The sequence below is a fragment of the Primulina eburnea genome, chromosome 11 (genome assembly GCF_022965805.1).
Source record: "Primulina eburnea isolate SZY01 chromosome 11, ASM2296580v1, whole genome shotgun sequence".
Lineage (NCBI taxonomy): Eukaryota > Viridiplantae > Streptophyta > Magnoliopsida > Lamiales > Gesneriaceae > Primulina > Primulina eburnea.
The window spans coordinates 38,753,563-38,777,127 of record NC_133111.1 but is presented as its reverse complement, the minus strand read 5'-3'; the positions used below and the strand labels follow the sequence as shown (position 1 = coordinate 38,777,127).

The following is a 23,565-nucleotide window of genomic DNA, read 5'->3' as shown; positions in this document are numbered from 1 at the left end:
AGGAGTAACAATAAGAGGTTCACAAATTCAATTTTTTTTTTCACAAATTCAATTTACAACTTGACACCCAATTCACCATTCCACAAAACTCCATAAGAGCAAGGAGTTACAGTAGAGGTTCAACATTTTGAAGGAGGCGTCCCTTTCAATACAATCAGGTAACCATAATTTTAAGAATCCATGAATGTCAATCAATGTCAATATTAAGACAAACCGAACTTAAACAAAATACAGCAGACAGAGGCTAAAATGCAGCAGGAAAACAAAATAATTTCTAGAATTGCTAAAAAAAATAGTACTGAATTGTATTCATATGAAGAGAATTTCATATAGTGCGGATTTCTTATCCGCTTAATGTAATCACTAATTATCATTAATAAAAATTGTTTCCTATCCAAAAAAAATTATATGAAGAGAATTTCAAAATCAAATCATCAAGCTCCATGCAACCTAATAAAAGAGAATGCGAACAAACATTTTCATTAGTTTATTCAAGTCACAACCATTCGAATGAAACGTGAATTTTATTTTACTCCCACAAACAAAACAACTTTCTAAATCATCATACTTGATCCACTGAAAGCAATTATTGCAGACCAAAAGAAATCAGCAAAAACTTCAATTATCGCACCCCAAACAGACTGATAACTAATAAAAAAAATCCATCATACGTCTCCCCTCAAACTCAATCCGTAAGAAACAAAACAAAGACAATGGAAAGAAAAAAGAAAAGGAGTTGAAGCACGACACTAACCACAAATAAAATGAAGCAAGATCATTACCTAAATCGAGCAAGAATCGAAGTATCGAACGCAAGAACAGGCGCGGCGACTCACGGCTGATGCTGGGAGAGGACTGAGGAGAATGAGATGAGCGACACGACGGGACGACGGGTTGGGACTTGGGAGGAGGGTTTGCTTCAGTGGGCTGGACAAAAGTCAAAAACTAATACATATAATTTTTTATTTAAACCACGGGCCATGGGCTAACCCGAGCCCATCGGGTTAGGCCCAATTCAACCCACAGCCCGAGCGACTGGGCCCGTTTAGGCCCGAATTTAAATGGGCCAACAAAATCAAAACCCAACCCATTAAATTTCCTTGTCGGGCTGGGCCAACCCAGCGGGCCCAGCCCATATTGACAGCACTAGGTAGGGTTGACCCGTCTCACAGATTAAGATCCGTGAGACGGTCTCACGTGAGACTCACTCAAATATTAAATGTTATGTATAAACTTTGGTTTAACTGATATTTTATAAAATAATTGAAATCAAACCTAATTAATTGATTTAAACTATTTTTTTAAATCATATTTTTAATTAATCAAACCACAATTTTGAATTGAATAGGATGTGTCGTTCACGTCGATTTAACAATAATTTTGTTGGATCCAAATTGTTGGACCCTAATTTGGATAATAGTATTATTTATCATTAACGGTTAATTTATTTTTATTCTCTTTATCCATATTATTAAGTTTTTTTATTTAAACAATATAAAAATAATTATATTAATTGACATTTTGTAATAAATTTCAGGAGTGGTGAGCTTAATTTTTTATTTCAAAGGGCCGAGATAGGAATCCCGGGCCCATTTGCGGCCCTTGAAATCAAATAGAAGGAGCCGGGGTTTTATTATACAAGAAATACAGCTCCGAAAGATCATATTTTTTTCGTGTGGAATCGACACCCTGATATGTTAATGTGATCAACAGCGGAAAAAGGTAAAATTCCTTTGATGGCCTATTTTCGCAGAAGGCTGGTAACATTTAGTTTACTTCAGGTAACTCCATCCATGCAAAGATCTTATGTTTTGGACTGTATTCATAATTGTATGTGGTTATTTACATGAACTGAAGGCATTGAGTTGTAAGTGGGTTTACTGGAATTTCAAATACACTGCGTTTGGATGTCAGTTGAAGTCTGGAGGGTATTTGTTTCTGAAAGTCTTTCCCCCCCCTTTTTTTTTTGTAATGCAGAGCTCGAATCGTTGTCCTTCTGGATTTTTGAAAGGTTTCTCCTTTTTTCCCCATTCATTTTGTGTTTGTATGTGCTGAATCATTGAGTTTTTATTTGTATCCCGACAAATAAATATATGTCTGATTTTAAATAAATTCTGTGTGGGGTATTTGTAGTGGTTGGAGTCTTTAACCAGAAATTCAGCTCAATTGTCACCTCACAGCCAGGAGTTCAGAAATCGGAAGAACAGGAGGGAAACCAGATTTTGGAGGATGAAATTGTTAACATCAGGCATGAATTTGATGCTGCAAGAGAGAGGTTTCTTCGAATACCGGATGCATTGAAGGAAATGCCCAAAGTGGATCCTAAAGGTTACAAGGATTACTCTGCTCAAGTATTGAAAGTTACTGTTGATGGGATAGTGCATTCACTTTAATTTCTGAAATAATGCTACTTTGTGTCTGTAATTTTCAGGCATATACGTAAATAAAAACTTGAGGTTGAATGATATCAAAGTATACGGGTTTGACTATGACTACACATTGGCACACTACTCTGCCAATTTACAAACTCTAATATACGATCTTGCCAAACAGTATTTAGTTAATGAGGTTTGTTACTGTTGTTGATTTAAAACATAATACATGTGCCAAAATCCACTTTTTGCGTACTTTATTTCTTGGAAGCAACTAATGCCTTTGGCTTTCTGTGGGTTGTTTCAGTTTAGATATCCCGATTGTTGCTTGGAGTTTAAATATGATCCTTCATTTCCAATAAGAGGTTTGTACTATGACAAGTTGAAAGGATGCCTCATGAAGCTTGATTTCTTTGGGTCAATTGAGCCTGATGGGTGCTATTTTGGAAGGCGCAAGGTATAGAGTAGTAATATTTCCTTATTTAATGTCTATCTCACATGAGATCATATGCTGACAGGCATTTGCATCCCTGGATCATTACTTATTTATCTTTGCAGTCTGCCCCTAACATCTTTGATTTTCGTCTCTACATAGAAGATCACCTATTGATCTATACCATTTGTCAGCTACTTTCTTGGTTGACATCTATTCATCGTAGTTGTCATTTTGTAATTTGTTCCCGAAATATGAAGTTTGAATTCTTTGGATTTCAAGTATCATGAAATATTTGACAGGCTGAAATTTCTAGTCAGTTTATCCTGAATGACTTGACTATCTGATCGATAAGTTTTCTCAACTTCTGATTGCTGAAATTTGAACCTACAGGAAAAAGATTCAATTTTTATTGGGAGTGCAGTTCTTTGTGTTAGCTGGTTTATGGCATTTAAAGCCTCTATTGATCTCCATTCTCTGCTCCGTTCATGGATAAAAATGCTATCTGGTATAGATTTCTTTAGGACTTAACAAACCTAAGACCTATAAAATCATGAGGTTCAATATGTTTAATCCAGCATCATATAAGTGATACTCACAAGAAATATAGGGTTTGATTCGGGCAGATGAGATTAGCCCGAATTCAGATATCAGACTTACTCTGGACCTAAAATTACAAAGGAGACCGTTAGAAAGGGCCGGGAGGGTGTTCCGGCGTAACCCTTCCGACGCTCAAGTCATGTACTGTGGATAAATGAGAGAGCATTTAAAGGCTGGTAAAAATTAATATAGTAAATGAATAAATTATGCTCTCAAACTTGGTATTTATAGGAGAGCGTGTGAGGTTAGGGTGGGGCCACCTACTTTGGTTAGGAATGGGCCAGGGGTCCAAAGTCTGGTTTGGACCTGATCTTGATGGGCTCATTCATGGGGTATTCCAGTCTCCCCCTCCCAAGTTGAACTGAGTCGTAGGTTCGAAGTAAGATTAATTGCAATGACCTAGGCTTACAATATGTGAGTCGTGCATTCTTCCCCTTCTGTCCACTAGTCTCCAAAAATTTTGGAACAAGATGAAAAAATGTTATAAACCAAATCACCGTCCATATCCTTAGACATGGCATCTCTCAATCACCCTTCATTTTTTAATCGGTTAGATTTGCTTTGGCCCCCCGATAAACAGCCATCCCCTCCCCACTTTATTTTTCTCTCCCCACACAATATTTCCTCATCCCTGCACTCACTAGCTTTCCCTTCAGTTCCCCTTCGCCTCTTCCCCTAACCCACTCGCCCACCACCCTCGTCTTGCTCTCGCTTCACCCAGCGCCTCGCCCTCACCTTCGCCCATATCCACCACGCCCTCGCCTCGCCCCAACTGCCCCGCCCACCACCTATTTGTCGGATGACCTCACCTAGCCACCATCGCCCCTCGCCCTCGCCCGCTGCGCCTCCCCTCCCCTCTCCACAATTCGCCTCGCCTTGCCCTCGCTCTTCGTTAGTTCTCATCTTGCCCCTCTTTCCACAGCGTCACCCGCCTCGCCTCGCCCTCGCCCCTCTTCGTGCCTCGCTCTCTCGCCTCGCCCTCTCGCCTCCTACCTCGCTTCTCGCCCGTAGCCTCAACTCGTCACCATCTCGCCTCATCTAACCACTGTCTCGCCTTCGCCCCAGCACCCTCGCCTTAGCCTCGCCTCGCCCTCGCAGCCTTGCCTCCTCGCCACAGCCTCGCCGTCTCCCTCGCCTTCTCACCCCCAGCCTCGCCCTCGCCCTCAGCCTCGCCTTGCTTTCACATCTCGCCAGCTTCTCTCCGCCCAGTGCCCTCGCCTCGTCTCGCCCCACGTCTCCGCCCGCCGTCTCGCCCTAGCTCTCGCCAGTTTCTGGTCAACAGACTGCCAACGCCGACGATACGAGTTGCTCTCTTCCCGGGCTAACATTCTGTCTGACTTCAACAGCTCATTCATTCATTTCCCTAGTCTTTTACATCCAGTATTTTCCTACGATTCTTCCGGGTAAGTTTTCCTCCACTACTTGTTTAGTTACACTTAAAATCCATGTCTTCCTCTTATTCTGATTTCAATTCCTCGAGTGCCTCCGAGAGGTCTAGTGAATCTGATGAGACTAGGGCTTCCTTTGAATATCCCAAACTTTCTCACGACTCCCAAGAGGAGGAGTTGGTAAGCCATAGTCGTCCTGGTAAAGAAATCCGTCACGTGAATGAACAGATGAACATAACCAATGCTGATATCCTATCATATGGCCACCTATCATCCCACATTACTCTTACTAGTGAGTCAGACCTTAGGGCTTCCTGGCACATTCCTTCTTCCCACAAAATCATCATTCCGACCTCCAAAGACTGACCTTATCTAGCTCCCAAGGGTTGTTATTCATTTTTCCAACTTCAGTTAAAAGCAGGTCTTCGCTTTCCTGTATCTGAATTCCTCCAAGAGCTGAGCAGTTATTACCAGGTGCACCTAGGTTAACTTACCCCCAATGCCTTCCATTCAATATGTAGCTTCGTTGTATCACTACGGGCTCTAGGCCTTCCTCTAGATTTACCAGGCGGCTGTGGGCGAGGATGCGAGAAATGAGGCGAGAAGGCGAGGCGCGAAGAGGGGCGAGGGCAAGGCAAGGCAAGGCGGGCGAGGCATGGAGAGAGGGGCAAGGTGAAGGGCGAGGCGAGGCGAGGCTAAGTTTGGAGTGGGGAGGCGAGGAGCGGCGAGGCGGGCGAGGGAGAGGCCAGAGGGGCGAGGGCGACGGTGGCAGGGTGAGGTGATCACATGTGGTGGGCGGGGAGTTGGGGCGAGGCGTGGGTGTGAGCGTGGGCGTGGATATGGGCGAAGGTGAGGGCGAGGCGTTGGGTGAAGCGAGAGTGAGATGAGGGTGCTGGGCGTGGGTGTGGGCGAACGGGTAAGAGGGAGAGACGAAGGGGAAACGGAAGGGGAGAGCTAGTGACTGAAGAGAGGAGGAAATATTGTGTGGGGAAAGGAGAATGAAGTGAGGAAGGGATGGCTATTTATCGGGGGGACCAAAGTAGATCTGACCGTTCATAAAATGAAGGGTGATTGAAGGATGGGCTGTCTTGGGATATGGGAAGGTGATTCAACTTTTAACATTTTTTCATCTTGTTCCAAAATTTTTGGAGATTAATGGACAGTAGGGGAAGAATGCACGACTCACATTTTGTAAGCCAAGGTCAGCGTAATTAATCGAACTTCGAACCTACGATTTATTTCGACTTGGGAACTGGAGACTGGTGATACCCCATGAATGAGACCATCAAGATTAGGCCCAAACCATACTTTGGACCCCTGGCCTATTCCTAACCAAGGTAGGTGGCCAATGATAGACCCCATGTGTTCTCCTATGAATACCAGGAGGGGCTACGTCGGGACACCTTCTCGACCCCCTTCTAACGGTCTCTTTTGTGATTTTAGGCCAGAGTAGGTTGTCTGAATTCAGGCTTGTCTCATCTACCAGAATCGAATATATTTCTAGTGAGTATCATAAAGGATGACGTAAATATGCTACCTAGTGAGCTAACAATGTTTGAATAGCTCAAGAAAAATGGAGCTTTTTTTAAGTGAACATTGTCCAATAAAATGATATAAACTCTATGTATATTGCAGTTGAACCGATCAGAAATTAATGACTTGTATGGCACACGACACATTGGCCGTTCTCAAGCTCGAGGACTCGTGGGTTTGATGGACTTATTTTGCTTTAGTGAGGTTGGTTATTAGTCAATTCTTTTATATAGCCCCTTTATATTTGGCATTGTTTGGTTTATAGAATAAAAGTGTGATAAGTTAATAATTCCTTAGTTATCCCACGTTTGATTGATTTTTTGGTTAAGCTGTTGGCCAGTGAAATTATAAAAAATCCTACGTAGTTGTTATAATTTGTGTGACAAATTAACCCTGAACCAAGGTGTGATAAGTTTTATGGACGTGGTTAAAGTTTACATTTACTATAATATCCTTCTCTCCAAAAGTAGGGAACCATTTTCGTTGTTCAAAATAATTTTTTATCAGGTGCGGAAGGTTCATCCAAATGGATCTAATATATATATATATATATATATATATATATATATATATAGTAGAAGCGAAAGAGGATTGTGGTTAGAAGGGGTGGAATTATTTTGGGTTTTTTCTTATTTAGTTTTTTTATTTTACTCGGTGAAGAATATTCTAATATTGAGAGATGAAAACCCTGGAAAAAAAATCGATCGCTACTTCTTTGGGTGGGAGGGAAAGCTTGGTCTACTGGTAAAAAGTATTGGAGGTGAGACGATGGTTGACGACGGTAGTGGTGGCAGCGAATGGTGAAGCAATATTAGAAAGTAATAAATGGAACATATTTTCATGTTTGTATTTCCAAGGTCTTCTGCTATGAAGTGCCGACATGTTCGGTTTCTGGAGAAGCAGAAGATGAAAGTTTGGCTGCAATTTAATTTTTTTTTTTGAAAAAAATATTTAATAATATATTTTTAACAACATTTAATATGTATTTTAAAATTATTTGTGTATGGTTTCAGAAGGAAAATGATGATAACTTTGTATTTTTACACAAAATATCTTTTGTATAATAGATTAGTAGAAGAAATGTTTTATAAATATTATTATATATTTATATTCTTTATCAACTTGAAAAAGAAAAAGGAAAAAAAAAATTGATTGAGAGGGTATTCTGGTCATTTCAAGAAAATACACAAAATTTATTATCAAATACTATATGATACATCACATTATATCATTTATGATCAACTTTCATTTTGTTATCACTCTAATTATTTATCTTACTTTTATGTTCACATTATGTCTTTGTGTTTTATGAATCCATTTTCTTTTAACAACTGATTATGCCATTTCTCTACGAGTTCTACTTTGTTTTGAAGCTCATTATCATTTTTAGGATTGATCTTTATGTTTTAGAATTTGGATCGATCTCTTCTCAGGTTATTGTGCTACAGGTAGCTGATGTTCAAAAAACATTTGTTTCCAAAATTTTGGATGTTTTTCAAGGGTTTTTTATTCTATTTTGTTTGAAATTTCTTTCGAACAAGATTAACCCCACTTGACGGTCTTTCATTTTTCTATAATATCAGTACTTTGCCGGGATTCAAGGTACATGCATGCAGGCATTTAATGTCATCGTTTTTGTTTAAGCATTTTTTGACATCATGTATCTGCCCCCATTTTCACCCATCATTTATATCATGAATGAGTAATATTTAAGAAACATTGCTTAATCTGAACAAAAAAAAAGAAACATTGCTTAATCACCCCAGTAAAATTATATAGAGATCAATTCATCGAACCCAAAACCATTATTTTAGCTTCATCAATGGCTTCTGATTGGTTTCTTTTAGTTCTCTTCCCGGACAGTTGGCAGTATATGACTAATGTGAGGATTATGGGAACTGAGAACAAACAATTCTACATTCGAGGATTTTGTGAACACCTATCTTGAATTGAACTGGATGCAGGGCTTGATTTCTAAACATTAAAAAAAAATCATGTCTTGATGAGATTGGAGAAATAAAAGGCAAGCCACTCATTTGTTTATGAGCACATTGTTTAGAATTATCTGGATGAAAAGCTCATTCTCGTGGAAACTTAAATCATGTAATAAAATAATTTATACTTGCCTCTCTGCAGTGTTCAAGTAGAATGGATGCTGACTCATGGAATATGAACAGTTGCATCTGAATAATGAAAAATTTCTGAACCCAACTTGTCCAGGATTAAGGTAGTCATAATTAATGAACGCACGATTCTCATGGATATTCTGGTCTTAGTTTAGGATTTAATACTCTCTACATGGTTGGCAATGTGCGATTTGCAAGAGAATTATTGTTTCCACTGGCTAACAAGTTTGTTACAAGTCAGAGCCTGCAGTTCATTACGAGCTCGATGGGCTACTTAGGCAATCTATATTCGATATCAACAGCTACTCTCTTAGGTGATAAGGATGATTTTTTATGATTGTTTTGTCGCTTTTACTTTTCAATTCTAAATGCTTAATCATATTTGTTAGTGTACTTTACTACTTTCCCTGGTTTCACATTAATTCTGCGATTTCAGCGAGGTTGGGATCTATTTCTCTGTTGCTCTTAAACCCAAGGGTATTTAGCAATGGGATGATGTAGATTTAGTTAATAATCATACTAAGGATTTCGTCGAGCAAGTAGAAGCTTCAAAAGGTCAATGTTAAATAATTAATACTACTCCTATGGAAATAATTATCATACGAGTGATGCTTACATTATTGTACCTTGTGAGCCTTTTGGAAAGTTTAAACCTTTCATAAGGGTCATTTCATTGTAGAATCGAGCTTATTTGTGTGAACAATCTGTTTTTCTGTTTTGCAGTCATGTCTTATTGCTGATATTGTACAACATTTTGTCAACGCTAAGCTGGAATTTGACGCTGCATATGTCTATCAAGATGTGAATCAAGCAATTCAGCATGTACATCAAAGTGGGTTAGTTCATAGGGGAATTCTTTCTGATCCAAATAAGTACCTTGTAAAGAATGTATGTTTTTTCAATCTTGTTTTTCGCATTTGCTGTCATCTTATTGTTTTTGAAAACTTTTTGTCATTATCAAGGAAGATTGTGCAGTTGTTTGCTCAAATTATTTGCCGCTCAATTCCAGGGTCAGCTGCTACGCTTTCTAAGAATGCTTAGAGATAAAGGGAAGAAGCTTTTCTTGTTGACCAACTCTCCATATTACTTTGTGGATGGAGGAATGCGGTTTATGTTGGAGGTAATTGTCATGTCAGTAGACAGCAGTAATCCTAGAAACAATCAATTCATATTCTCAATTTTTTTTCACTTTTCTAATATTTAATTTAATTAAAAGATGCATAATGGTGAAAGAACTATTTTAATTTGTTTATCCGGTGGAAACTTCTGGTGGTAGGTATTCTGTGCATTATAAACAATCAGGGTTTATATGCAATCTTGCTCTCTGATATTTGCTAATTGATTTCATGTTTTTACTTGTCTGTGACAAATGAGTTGGGTAAAATTTGTCCCTGCTGGAATTTCCCCCATTAAAATTTTGGCTCTATGATGGTTGAAATGTGACCTTCAATGGCGTACCATCAGACACATAAATGAATACTAATTTTTTCCATATTAAGAGAGATGGTTGAAATGTGATCCTCGATGGCCTACCATCGGACCCATAAACGAATACTAATTTTTTCCACATTAAGAGATGCTCTTTTTTCTTCTTTACAATTCTTTTGTACTGATTTTTTCCAAGTCTTCATCTGTTCCCTGCGTGCAAAGTGATTTTTGTGTCAGAGTCCAAGTGTTAGTTCATCCTATGGTTTGACTAGTTGTCCGAGGTTCTTGCTAGGAATAAGTCTTCCTGGTTAATTTCCTCTCATCTCAAATTTTTTGGTTAAAAGATATCGGTAGAAGAGGATAAGTTTGAAATTTAGTTTGTAGATTATGTTATGAAACTTGATGTGATCAAGGTAGAGAGATGAGTGTGATGGAGTAATAAAAAAATTTTGATAGGAGGGTTTGGAAATTAGGTGGTTTAAAATTTTGAAGAATCTGGTTAGAAAAATTTGAGGCTGCACTCTCTTTCGGGATGAGAAAAGTGAAATTTTGTGTATCAAACAATCTCAGTTTCTTGTTGAACATGGTGATGTGGAGAACTCTTCTATTTGTGTAGATGTTCTTGCCATTTTTTTGCCTTATTGTCTAGTTTTATCTTTGTGGTGACTGGTGATGCATAATTACTTTGCCAGACCCATTGTTTCTATTCTGTTTGCTATTTTTGCCTGTCCTATTATCTCAATGTCCATCATGTATTTTACCCCTTTTGTTTTCACCAATCCTTCCAATCCTATAACCACTGCAGCAAGTCGCATCTCATCCAAATGGCATAATAAACAGGGCCGTCCTTTTTCTCTGCACCCTTAAGTATAACTCCACCCTTCTGCTTTATTAGGAATCAACATATCCCGTGTCCTTTTTCTCATACCATAAATTATGAAAACTTACTCAAACTGTATATGCAACAGATATGACTTTTTCTTGGGCATCAGTCTGTGTGCTCAACTGATCCTATCAAACTTATAGATGTGTCTATAATACTTGGATTGACTACTAGAAACAAACTTAGATTCTGGATTGCTGCTTATCTCAATGAGAAACAATTTTACTGTAATATGTTGGAGAGGTGGGTCTACGTTGCCTCTGCCGTTCACATTGATGCTTTCCACCATAAGACCTGCAAAAGTTTTATCCGATTGACAATTTTTTCAGAACTTTGTACATAATGGCTATCTCACCATCATTGTGCTGAGATGCTTATTTGATTTAGACTATCAAACTAGGTTTATCTACTTTTTGTATTTGGAAGCATTGTTCCTAGCTACTATACATGTAGTTTTGTTTGCCATGTTTTTCGTTTGTCTTCTATGTATAGAAATAAAAATGCTTGAAAAATGTAATGGGTGTCTTTTGTTCGTCACGAACTAGGACTCGTTGCGGCACCAAGACTCTTGGAGGGAACTATTTGACGCAGTGATTGCTAAAGCTAATAAACCGGAGTTCTACACATCAGAACATCCATTTCGGTTCTTTCCTCCACCCTTCAGTTACTGCTTATAATTCATCATTTCCTTTTAATACTAAATAAACTAAGTCTGATTGTTACTGTAGTTGTTAAGCCATTCCATTGATCTATTTTATGTTGAAACCATAATAACATCAGTGTGCAACTAACTGGTTACAACAATTTTTCAGTTTCCCACATATACCTGTAGCTGTTAAGCCATTACTATGAAATTACTTTTGTTTCTTCTTTCTCTTTTATCATCTGGAACTTCTGTGTAGCTGTTACGATGAGGAGAAAGATACTTTGGCGTTTTCAAAGGTAGATGCTTTTTCACCCATAAAGTTTATTACCACGGATGCCTGAAGACTTTCTTACAAATAACAAAGTGGAAAGGTCCTGAGGTGTGCAACTTGGATGAACTCTTGTTTGAAGTTCTGTTATAATTTTTTATTTACCATTGAACAACTTGAACTTGCAAAAAGTGGAACATTTGTTATTGGTTTCCGATGGAAATTAGGTGATATACTTTGGGGATCACCTCTTCAGCGATCTACGAGGGCCATCAAAATCTGGGTGGCGTACGGCTGCTATCATCCATGAATTGGAAGTATGCCTTTATTTCTTTTCTTTTCAATTTATTTGGTTACATACTTTGAAGTAATTATGTTTTTACCATAATATATGTGAAAGGGTGGGTACTTAAAGTCGATTTGGAAAAGACGTACGATAACGTGGACCGGAGATTTCTGGACTTTGTGTTACAAAAGAAAAGGTTTGGTGATAGGTGGAGGAAGTGGATGAAGGGGTGTGTATCCAATGTCTCCGTCTCGATTTTTATCAATGGACGACCACGGGGGAAATTTAAAGGTGAGAGAGGTCTAAGGCAAGGGGACCTATTATCCCCTTTTCCTCTTTAACCTAGTGATCGATGGACTGGGCCGTTTGGTAGACAGGGCTAAGATTGCAAATGATGTAAGACGGCTGGAAGTAGGGAGAGATAAGATAGAAATTTCTCATATCCAATTCGCTGATGATACTTTGTTCTTTGTCCAATCTGAGAGGCACGTGCTGTCTTTGGGGAATATTTGTTTGAGGAATAAGCCACTGCTAGGGAAATAATGGTGGAGATGTTAAGTGGAAAGGGACTCTTTGTGGAAAAAAGTCATCAAGAACATTTATGGTCTACAAGATAATGGGTGAGACGTGGGGTTGGTTAGGAACTTGACATTTTGAAGTCCTTGGAAATTTATCTCTCGTTCGTACCCGGCCTCTCATCGGTTAATAATTAGGGTGGCGCTCAAAAGGGGGAATCTCATTCGGTTTTGGGCGGATATTTAGTAACTTCGTCAGTGTCGTCAATCTCCCGGTTAACTCAAACTTTGACAGGGATGTGCGTTTAAATGAGGTCGGATTGGGAGAGTTTAGCACGTTATTAGGGGTCTTAGATACAGATAATCTTGAGTTGGGCACTGAGGATTTTCCGGTTTGGCGGGGGATCCTTCTTGTTCTTTTTTTGTTAGGTCTTTTTATGACTTTTTTTCCCGATTAGCAATTATTAGGGGTCTTAGATACAGATAATCTTGAGTTGGGCACGGAGGATTTTCCGGTTTGGCGGGGGATCCTTCTTGTTCTTTTTTTGTTAGGTCTTTTTATGACTTTTTTTCCCGATTAGCAATTTTCCTTTATTCCTATATTACAATAATGTCTGGAAAGTACCTATCCCGCATAAAGTTCAAGTTTTCTCGTGGCTCGTGGCTGTGGGAAAACTGCCGACTTGCGCTGCGCTGCAAAAAAGATGACATGTCTGTGTTTTATGCCCATAGTGGTGTAGTTTATGCCGGTAACAAGAAGAGGACCAAGACCACCTACTGTTGCATTGTTTTCACTAGGGGAGTATGAATAAAAGCGTTGCAAGAGTTGGGTTTCGAGTGGACATTTCCAACAAAAGCGCAAGATTTGTTTCTTTTGGAGCCAGACTTACTTTCTGGGAGAAGGAATATGCTGGGGTGGCAATCATAATAGTGAGAGAATTTTTTGAAATGCTCTCCCTCTTTTTTCCCTCTTTGGCTCCTTGGCTCATTCTTCCTTCATTAGTTTCACTTTCCGAGATCTGCTGACCGTTCACTTCCTCATTCAACGTCGCCGGTCGCCGGTCTCCGGCGACCAGGCTTTTTTCTTCATCTTCTTCGCATTTTCCCCTTTCTTTCCGCTTCTCCGAGAGCAGATTAGCCCCTTACCCTTTTCAGTTCTCTTCAGGCAGCTTCCGGTATTCACTCCCACATTCTCAGGCGTCGCTGGTTCTGCTCTGATTTCCGCCTTATATCGTCGTTAGAGATACCGTCATGTACGCATCTAGAATCGTAAATCCTCGGGGTCAGTCATACAAACCTGGGTTATCTGCTAGGGATGAGACGATTAGGATTGAATTTAAAACGTTCACCTTGAGATTGGGTAATAACGGCAGTTCCATATGGTGGTCGGAAAAAACAAAGACATCATGCTACATGCTGGATTTCAACAGCGAGGAGGCCAGTTGGATTAATCGTACGCTCAAAGATTACATCTACTCACCCCAATCAGGATCTTCCTTTCGACGTTTTAGAGGCATTAATTCAGTGTTCACAATGCAGAGATTTGAAAACAAACGAGGAAGATATTTGGAACTGTCGAAATTCAATAAACAAGGTAAAAAGCTAACTACTATTGTGCGTAGCGGACTTGACGCTATTGGGTGGATTAAGATATCCAGTGCAGTAGACAAGCTGTTATCGGGGAATTGTCAGAGGGATTCAACTCAACAGATGCCATTTCATGGAAGAACTCAACTCAGGTCTACAGCAATACATCAGGATAAGGGTTTCGGGGATAGGAGAAGCAAAGGAGGATATATGCCATCAACGGATGAGAGCAACAAGCTGCGGGTAAACAGGAAATGGAGTGAATCTATTATTATCACCAGAGGCAGTGTATCTTACTCATGGGAGCTAATTGAAGGAGTTCTTGGGAAAGCAACGAATAAAAAGCTAGAGCTCTTTCCTTTTCAAGCCAATAAAGCTCTTTGGTGGCCCTCAAATCAGGATGAGTATTCATTCTACATCAATTTAAAAAAAGGATTCTTTAACTTTGGGGTATCCTTAGAGTTTGAGGAATGGTCCAAAGACATCAATACCTTGGATTCGGTGGAAAATTGTTGCAACAGTTGGATATGGATTTATGATTGCCTTGGGAATTTTGGACGACTACTACATTTAAAACTATTGGCGATCTTTGCGGGGGACTTTTGGCCATTAGTCCACATACTCTATACTTCAGGAAACTAGAGGCAGCAAATATCAAGGTCAAGGGAACGGAAGGAGGTTTCATTAACACAAAGATGAACATTTCATTGGAAGGGAGAGCTATAGAATTCAGAATCAAAGTAGAAACGTTCGATCCTCAGAGTTACGAGAAATATGAAAAGCAAACCTATGCTCAAGCAGTTGTGAATGGTAAGAAGATATTGGCGGGCTGGGGAAACAAAAACATCTACAGCGCTTTAGCAAGGGAGGAGGAAATCTTATTCAGTGACAACAAAGGAAAATCAGTACAGGGGGGCATATCCGTCCATGATCAAGGTTCGGCAGGATCCAAAGAAGTATGCGGCTCACACAACGGGGAGCGAAGATTGGATGTGAGCCAGAGACCAGAAGCTTCAGAAGCATCAGGACATATACTAAAGAATTCTGAGAGGAAGGTTGAATCTTCGAAAAATTCGACTGACGCAAAGGTGCTGAAAATCTTGAGGAACATTGATCCCAAGCATTCATCAGATTTTACAAGTTCATCAGTTGGATCTATGAATAGCAAGCAGAATCAGGTTCAAGATAATAAGGAAGTAAATGGCAGAGACATCTCCTCAACGAAACAGCCTTGGAAAACTTATTGCCGAAGATGCAAAAGTGTGGGAGCCAAAGAAAAGACTTCAAGGGAAAAAGGGGATTACAATATTTATGACAGCGGGTTGCTCATCCACGAAGGAGAGGTCGAGATGGAAAATTTAGAAGAGGTTGAGCTTGAAGATTCACAAGATGAATTGAGAGAATTGGAGAGTGATTCAGCCGATTCAGATAGCGTTGGATACATCGGTTCTGAAACTTCTGAGAAGGCTGAAGATGAAGTCATAGCTTTGGATGGTTTGTTCTCGCCAATAATGAATACAAAATCTATAACAAACGCTGAACTTCGAGAAAATTCAAAACCGATTGTGGGACAGGTACTTAACGGATTTCGCTCAACCTTCTTAAATCATTCTTTCTCGTTAAATTTGATTTTACCGTCCTCTTTCAATGTCTTGGGTTTGTCTAGTGGTTCTTTAGGAAAAGGGTTTAGTGTGGTTGATGAAAAGCCTTGTATTGATAGAGACATATCACCAAGAAAGGTGGAGGAGGTCAAGGAAACAATTGTACAGCAAGGGTCAGGGGTGGGCTTAAATGACAGCAATGCAAGTAAGGATAAGGGTATAAACAATCCGTTGAAGAGGGAGTTGTACAGATTACAGTGTGGTATTAGTTATGACAGAGGTTCCAATTCGAGGGGTCCCAATCCGTTTACATGAAGATTTGTGCATGGAATATAAGAGGTGGGGGTGCGGCGAGGAAAAGAGTTTTGGTTCGGTCAATAATCCAAAATGAAAAGCCAGACATTGTGGTCCTCTTGGAAACAAAACGAGAAAAAATAGAGAAAATTTTTGTTGCAAGTGTGTGGAAATCAAGATTTGTTGATTGGGTTTATTTACCATCGGTTGGTAGGTCAGGGGGAATACTAGTCATGTGGGATCCACGCGTGGTGCAAGTAAACAATAATATGATTGGGGAATTCTCGGTCTCCATCGAGATTAAAGGGAGTGCCAACAATTATTGGTGGTTCTCAGCTATCTACGGGCCTGTGAAACCGAGATTGAGAGAGTTATTCTGGGATGAATTAGCGGGGTTGAAGGTAATCTGTGGGGAGGCTTGGTGTCTTGGGGGTGACTTCAATGTTGTGAGGAATTTGGGTGAGAAACTTAATAGCCATTCCTCAACTATTAGCATGTCCTGTTTTGATACTTTGCTGGATGAATTGGAGCTCTTTGACCCACCACTTCTGAATGCTAAATTCACTTGGTCCAACTTTAGATTGGTGCTTATCTGTAGTCGGTTGGACAGATTCTTGTTTTCTGCGGGATGGAGAAACTTATTCCCATCATTCAGACAAACCGTGCTACCAAGACTGACATCTGACCACTGCCCTGTCTTGCTTGACACATCAAAGTTGAGATGGGGTCCAGCTCCTTTCAGATTTGAAAATGTTTGGTTGACACATCACACATTCAAAGACAGAGTGCGGACATGGTGGAATAAAGGGAGTTTCCAGGGATGGGAAGGGTACAAATTTATGCATAAGTTGAAAATGATCAAAAAAGATGTATCGGATTGGAACAGAGAAGTGTATGGTGATGTCCGTGTAAGACTACACGAGCTGAACAACAAAATTAGGCAGTTGGATGAGATCGAAGCTGCTGGACACTGGTCAGAATCGCTGATTTTAGAGAGAAGGGATGTGAGGTGGGAACTGGAAAAAACAACATTTGCACAATTTCAGATGCAAAGCCAAAAAGCAAAAATAAAATGGTTACAAAAAGGGGATCAAAACACAAAGTTCTTCCACGCTTTGTTGAATAGCAGAAGGAATAAAGCACTGATCGAAAGATTGGAATTGGAAGATGGACGAGTCGTTACTGAGGAAAAAGAAATTGATCATGAAATTATCATTTCTACAGAAACTTGTTTACAAAGACAGTGAGAGCAGGGGGGGGTCGGCCGAGTTGGGGAGGGGTTTTAATGGGCTGGATTGGTCACCGATTCAGAGAGTAGAAGCGGAGGATTTGGAAAATATGTTTGAGGAGGAAGAGATTAAAAAGGCCGTGTTTGATTGTGATGGGACTAAAGCGCCGGGGCCGGATGGATTCACTTTGGCATTCTTTCAAAAAAATTGGGATACATTGCGAGGGGATCTCTTAAAGGTATTCTCTGAATTTTATGAGGATGGGATTGTAAATGGAATTACAAATGAAACCTACATCTGCCTCATCCCAAAGAAAAATGATGCACGCAAGATTACCGAATTTCGACCGATTAGTTTGGTGACAAGTTTGTATAAGATTTTGTCGAAGGTGTTGGTCAACAGATTGAAAAAGGCTTTGGGAAACACAATTGCGGAGAACCAGTGTGCATTTATTAAGGGTAGACAAATACTGGATTGTTGTCTCATCGCGAATGAGATCGTGGAAGAGTATCGCAGCAAGAAAAAAAAAGGATTGGTACTGAAAATTGATTTGGAAAAGGCTTATGATAGGGTGGACTGGCAATTTTTAGATGAGGTGCTGAAAAATAAAGGATTCGGAGAGAGATGGAGGAGGTGGATTAGAGGATGTGTTTCTAACGTGTCTTTCTCAATATTTTTAAATGGAAAAACTTGTGGCAAAATAAGAGGAGAAAGAGGTCTAAGACAAGGCGATCCTTTATCACCATTCCTCTTCAATTTAGTGGTGGATGTGCTGGGGAGAATGGTGGATAAGGCATTGCATGCCGACGAGCTGAGGGGGCTGGATATAGGCAAAGAAAAGCTACAAATCACACATCTACAATTTGCAGATGATGCTCTATTCTTCGTGAAGTCTAAGTTAGATGTGATGAAACTGCTGGACATACTCAAACAGTTTGCCAATCATTCAGGGCTGAAAATCAATATGGGAAAGTGTGTTGTGTTGGGATTGAATTATCCAGAAGAAGAGGTGGATGCAATGGCAACCGCTCTCGGGGGCAAAAAAGAATCGTGGCCCATCAAATACTTGGGGTTACCATTGGGAGGGAATCCCACTAAGACTGAATTTTGGGAACCAGTCATTTCGAAGATGGCGAAGAAATTAGCTACTTGGAAAAAATCGTTCCTATCTAGAGGTGGCCGCTTAATTTTGATAAGAGCTGTACTTTGTACGATGCCCTCTTACTTCATGTCCCTTTTCAGAGTTCCTAACAAAGAGGCGGCAAAAATGGAAAAAATTATGAGAGATTTCCTGTGGGATGGTGAAGAAGGGGAGAAACATTGCCACGTTGTCGGTTGGAAACAAGCGTGCAAACCAAAGGAAAAAGGTGGCTTGGGTATGGGGAATATTTGCCTTAGAAATAAGGCTCTTCTTGGTAAATGGTGGTGGAGATGTTCGGTGGAGAGGGGGACGTTGTGGAAAAAAGTCATCCAAAGCATTTACGGACTACAGGAAAACAAATGGGACTTGGGGTTGGCGGAGAGTAAGACATTTAGGAGTCCTTGGAAGTTTATATCTCGATCTTACAAGGCTTTTCATCAACTTATTAGGGTGGTGCCTAAACAGGGTAACATGATTCGATTTTGGGAGGATGTCTGGGAGGGAGGGGAGTCGTTCGCTTCTAGGTTTCCTGCTTTGTTCCGTGTTTCAATCTCAAGAAACAAACCTATTTGTAATTTTATTCAGCTAGTTAATTCTGGTGGTTCCTCTTCTTTCACTTGGGATTTGAGGTTCAGGAGAAACTTATCAGAGGAAGAGTTAGGAGAGTTCACCACCCTATTAGGGATCTTAGAGGGAGTTAGTTTGCAGTTGGGTTCGCAGGATGTAAGAGTTTGGTTGGGTGATTCGTCAGGGCTTTTCTCTGTTAAATCTTTTTATAATTCTTTCTTTCCTTCTCCTACTTTTCCTCTTTTCGATTGCTTCCATATAATCTGGAGAGTGCATGTCCCGCAAAAGGTTAAAATTTTCTCGTGGATTGTGGCGTTGGGAAAGCTGCCTACGTGTGATCGAGTGCAAAAAAGGTGGAGGAGCTGCGTCCTAAGGCCTCAGTGGTGTTGTTTGTGCAGACAAGACGAAGAGCATCAGGACCATATCTTACTGCATTGTTCATACTCCAGAAGCATTTGGATTAAAGTGCAAAGAGAAATGGGAGTCCAATGGGCTCTCCCTAACCAGGCTGATGAGTTTTTTAAGTCGGATTTTGAATGCCCGGTCGCACCGAAATATAATCAATTCTGGTACATGATCATCCACGGAGTACTATGGTCCCTATGGTTGGAAAGGAATAGAAGAATCTTTGAAGATGCACAGGAATCAGCTGATCAGATATGGGAGAAGATTAGATTCAGAATTGCGTCTTGGACTACCAGCTTTAAAGATTTTGGGCACTTATCTATTTCGGATTTAACTAGGGACTGGCAATTTTTATTGACGGGATAATAGTTCTTTAAGACAATAGTCCAGCTCTTTTGTAATTTCGCGGATTACTTATCCGCTCTCTCATGTAACTTTTACCTATTATAATATAAATTAGTCTTTTATCAAAAAAAAAAAGACTTACTTTCTGGGAGAAGAACTATGAGCTTTTGGTATTTGGTAGTTCAGTGCATCTTTTGATCAATTTGACTGGAACGAAACAAAAGAATTTTCACAGACACATCAAAGTCTATGGACGAGGTATGAGAGAAGATTAAATTCAGAGTTGTCATTTGGATGACGAAGTTGTCAGAGTTTAATCACTTTTTTATATCAGATCTAGTTAGCGATGGTAATTTATTTACAGTTGACGATAGTGTGAGGGGTGTTTTGTGGATTTCTCATCCGCCTTTTTGTAATTTTTTCTACTATTCTAATAAAATTATCGTTTCAAATAAAAAAAAATAGGATGTTGTAATCTTGAACCATGTAAGAATTATTATCTCCAGAAATGTACAATTGCCAAATCCAACATTTTCCCTGCTAAAATTTGATATCTTGGTAGACTTTACTTTCTCCAGTGTAGGGAGTCATCCTGCTTAAATCGATCCCATTTAACAGCTATAAACTAGTTGCTAGCTGCTAAACCGGAGAGGAACAATTTTTTTTCTAAAAAAAGATAAGAATTGGCAGTCTAAATATTACACGGTTGTGCTATTTCTTCCTGGCTGTGGTGCTTCTTTTGAGATATGCAAGCCACTAGATGTGAAGGTTCTGTATCCCAAAAGATTTTGTTCATTGTCCACTGTGATTGAATTTGTGAGAACTCCTTGAACGTTTTGTCTTTGTAGTACTGGTTTTCATGTTCATCCTGTTGCCAGATTTCGTCATTAACGCCTGAGTGAGCTAGAGAGTGAAAAGCAGACTTATAAGTTATACTTTTTCGATAAGAATAAATCTAGATTAAAAAATTGCCAAGTGCGGTCTATGCATCTGGGCTAGCTTCATATTCTAGGACTCTATCAGACTCTCCTTGAGCCGTTTTTGTCACTAATGTATCCCAAAAATCTGTTGTGGACGTGACTGAAGCTTCACACTGAACTGAAATTCTCTGTTATGAAGTTCATATAAGCAAGAGAAAATCCCTTTAGTTAAATACTCACTTGTATTTGTCTGATGGCCATGTTTGATGGTGAACAATCAATAATTTCTCCCTTTTTAACTTATTTACAGAGTGAAATACAGATCCAGAATGAGGATAGTTACCGTTTTGAACAGGTAACCTTTTCAAATGGGAAATCTGACTTTCTTGTGTTTGCTCTCTGTATTATTCTGAAACGAATACGTATCCTCTTCTCCAACAGGCCAAGTTTCATATAATACAAGAGCTTCTCGGCAAACTACATGCTACGGTAGCCAAGAGTGGAAAAAGTCAAGCATATGCATCTCTTCTTGAGGAGCTAAATGAAGAGAGACGGAAAGCACGCAACATTATGAAAACCATGTTTCATAAATCATTTGGAGCTACATTTCTGACTGACACAGGTCAAGAGTCTTCATTCGCATATCATATCCATCAATATGCCGATGCTTATACTAGCAAACCTGAGAACTTCCCGTTCTATCCGCCTGAAGCATGGCTTCATGCGCCTTTTGACATAAAAATCATGCCACACCATGTGAAGGTAGATTTTTTATACCAAAGATACAAAAAGAAAGAGTAAACTGCATACAATCTTTTTCAGTTATTCTTTTGTTATTTTCATGTCAAACAGAAGTGTGATTTCAGCTGTCGAATACAACATTTGGTTTTTTTTTTTTTTTGACACAAATTAATAAGAAGTTATCTTTTACACCAACACAAATGGTAGGATGCCGCATTGGTTTCATTGACTACATTGTTTCATGATTCTCTATTCAGGTCCAACATGGAGTAATAGGAAGGAGTTTTGCTGATATTGGTTCTTTACATTAGCATCTTGTTGAATCTTTTGTAGCAATACTCATTCTTCACCGCACCCCTGCTTTCTTGTTAATTTGAATGTAACAGCAGAACAGATAAATTTGCAGGGTTGAGCATTTCAACTCATTAAAGCATGTTCTGATGTTCTTGTATTATTTGATAGCGTCATTTAAAAAAAATTATGCTTGTTTAAAATCCTTTTGACTAACGAAGCAAATCTAGAGGAAGACAAATTCCAGTTGTAGTTGGCATTATTTGGTGACGTACGTTTGATATATTCTGCTTATAATTTTCAGTTTTTGCAAAATAAGCTTGTCAGATCTTATTCTCATTGTTGCCTGTGTTTTTTCTAATCAAGTACGATTATTTCCTTCCAGGTTTCTTCAAGCTTGTTGAGAACCTGATTCTTTATCATTCCACCCGTCAATGTGGAAATAGAAGTAAAATAAGTCCTACTATTCCTTCTTCTCTCCGGTAGCTGGTATACACCTTGAGGCTCTTTTGATCGAAAAAATTAGTTTCAAGCTTATAATTCGTCTTCAACGGCCATGACTAACAAAGTCTGACGAGTGGACAAACCAAATTGTAAGTTGCTATGGGCCTTGTCCTTTTCTCTGTTACTTGTAATTGGTCATGAAAGATAATATGATTTATCAGGATCATATACCGAAAATAAATTACAAATGATTATCTGTTAACATATGAAATGAGCTGGGTGGGATACTAAATAAGGATGACAATGAGTCGGTTTGGGTAGGATTTCAAATCCACCGTCTTCGTCTTCATTTATTATATTCATTATCATCTTCGTCGGGTATTCAGTTTCATCCTCATACCCTTTTGATGATTGAATATTCATATCTTAATTAAATATCATATTACTCATTAGCATAGAGATGATAATTTCTTCCGAAACCTAATGGAGGAAGACATTTAGAGAATTTCTTATTCGATTAAATAAATAAATAGTCGAGTGAGAAAATTTTCGGGTGTGGGGATGGAAACAGATATTAAAAATTGTACTCATATGCGAATCGAATATCCGATTATATATATGTGTGTGCATACCTCTGGCAGGTAATACTCCCTAGAAGACGAAATACAAGCTGAGCGACTTGAGGACTACCAAACTCAGCCTACTGATAGGGAACCGTCTTATAATACGTGAACCAATGATTGGTGGAGAAAATATAAGTTCCATTCATAATTTGAAGTGGCATTCACTGACATTGAATAAAATTTTAGAGAACATTATTTCTCGTTTTAAAATAAATCTATATCAAAATGAGTGCAATAGTAGTCTCATATGCTTAATTTCTCCCTTGTACGTATTCCCAAAATCAAGGTGAAGAAATGATCCAACTGTACAAAAACCTTAGAACACGCTCGCGACATGCTAAATGTATACTTGAAGAAATATAATAATAAATAAAATTCTTGGAATGGTGTTTGCTGTTGGGAAATTTCAGCCATCTGCATGCAGTCATGATGCTGTTGTTGCTGGATGAATGTCGCATGATGTTGGGCGATTCAAGGCATCTGCATAAAATTTGGGTGTGGTGCCTGGCTTGTGGTGTAGAGGGTTGTTTCTTGATTGTAACAACTGGACTCGAAAGGATTTGAAGAGACCATCTCCACACGATAAGATTGATTTGGACTAGTTTTAGTCAATGCCATTTCACTGTTTTACTTAGACTTTGAATTGGACAAGAATCGGGAGTAACTTGGAGTTTTATGGAAAAGATGTCAAATTAATGCAGGAAGAACACGGAAGTTAAGGGACTCCACGGCTGAGAAATTTCAAATGGTGTTAATGTTTGCTTCAAACTCGGTGTAAGACGCAAATTCAAACTCGGTGTAAGACGCAAAAACAATCACTCATGTAACTCATCTCTAGTTCCCCCAAAGAAGCACCAAGGTGCACTGCGGGTACTGATGAACTAGCATTTAGGCGCAAG

At 39.3% G+C, this 23,565-nt stretch overlaps 1 pseudogene; it reads left to right on the top strand.

Annotated features, from left to right (window-relative positions):
• The first annotated feature begins 1,558 nt into the window (after positions 1 to 1,558).
• On the top strand, positions 1,559 to 22,371 carry LOC140805874 (uncharacterized; annotated as a pseudogene).
• The last annotated feature ends 1,194 nt before the right edge of the window (positions 22,372 to 23,565 follow it).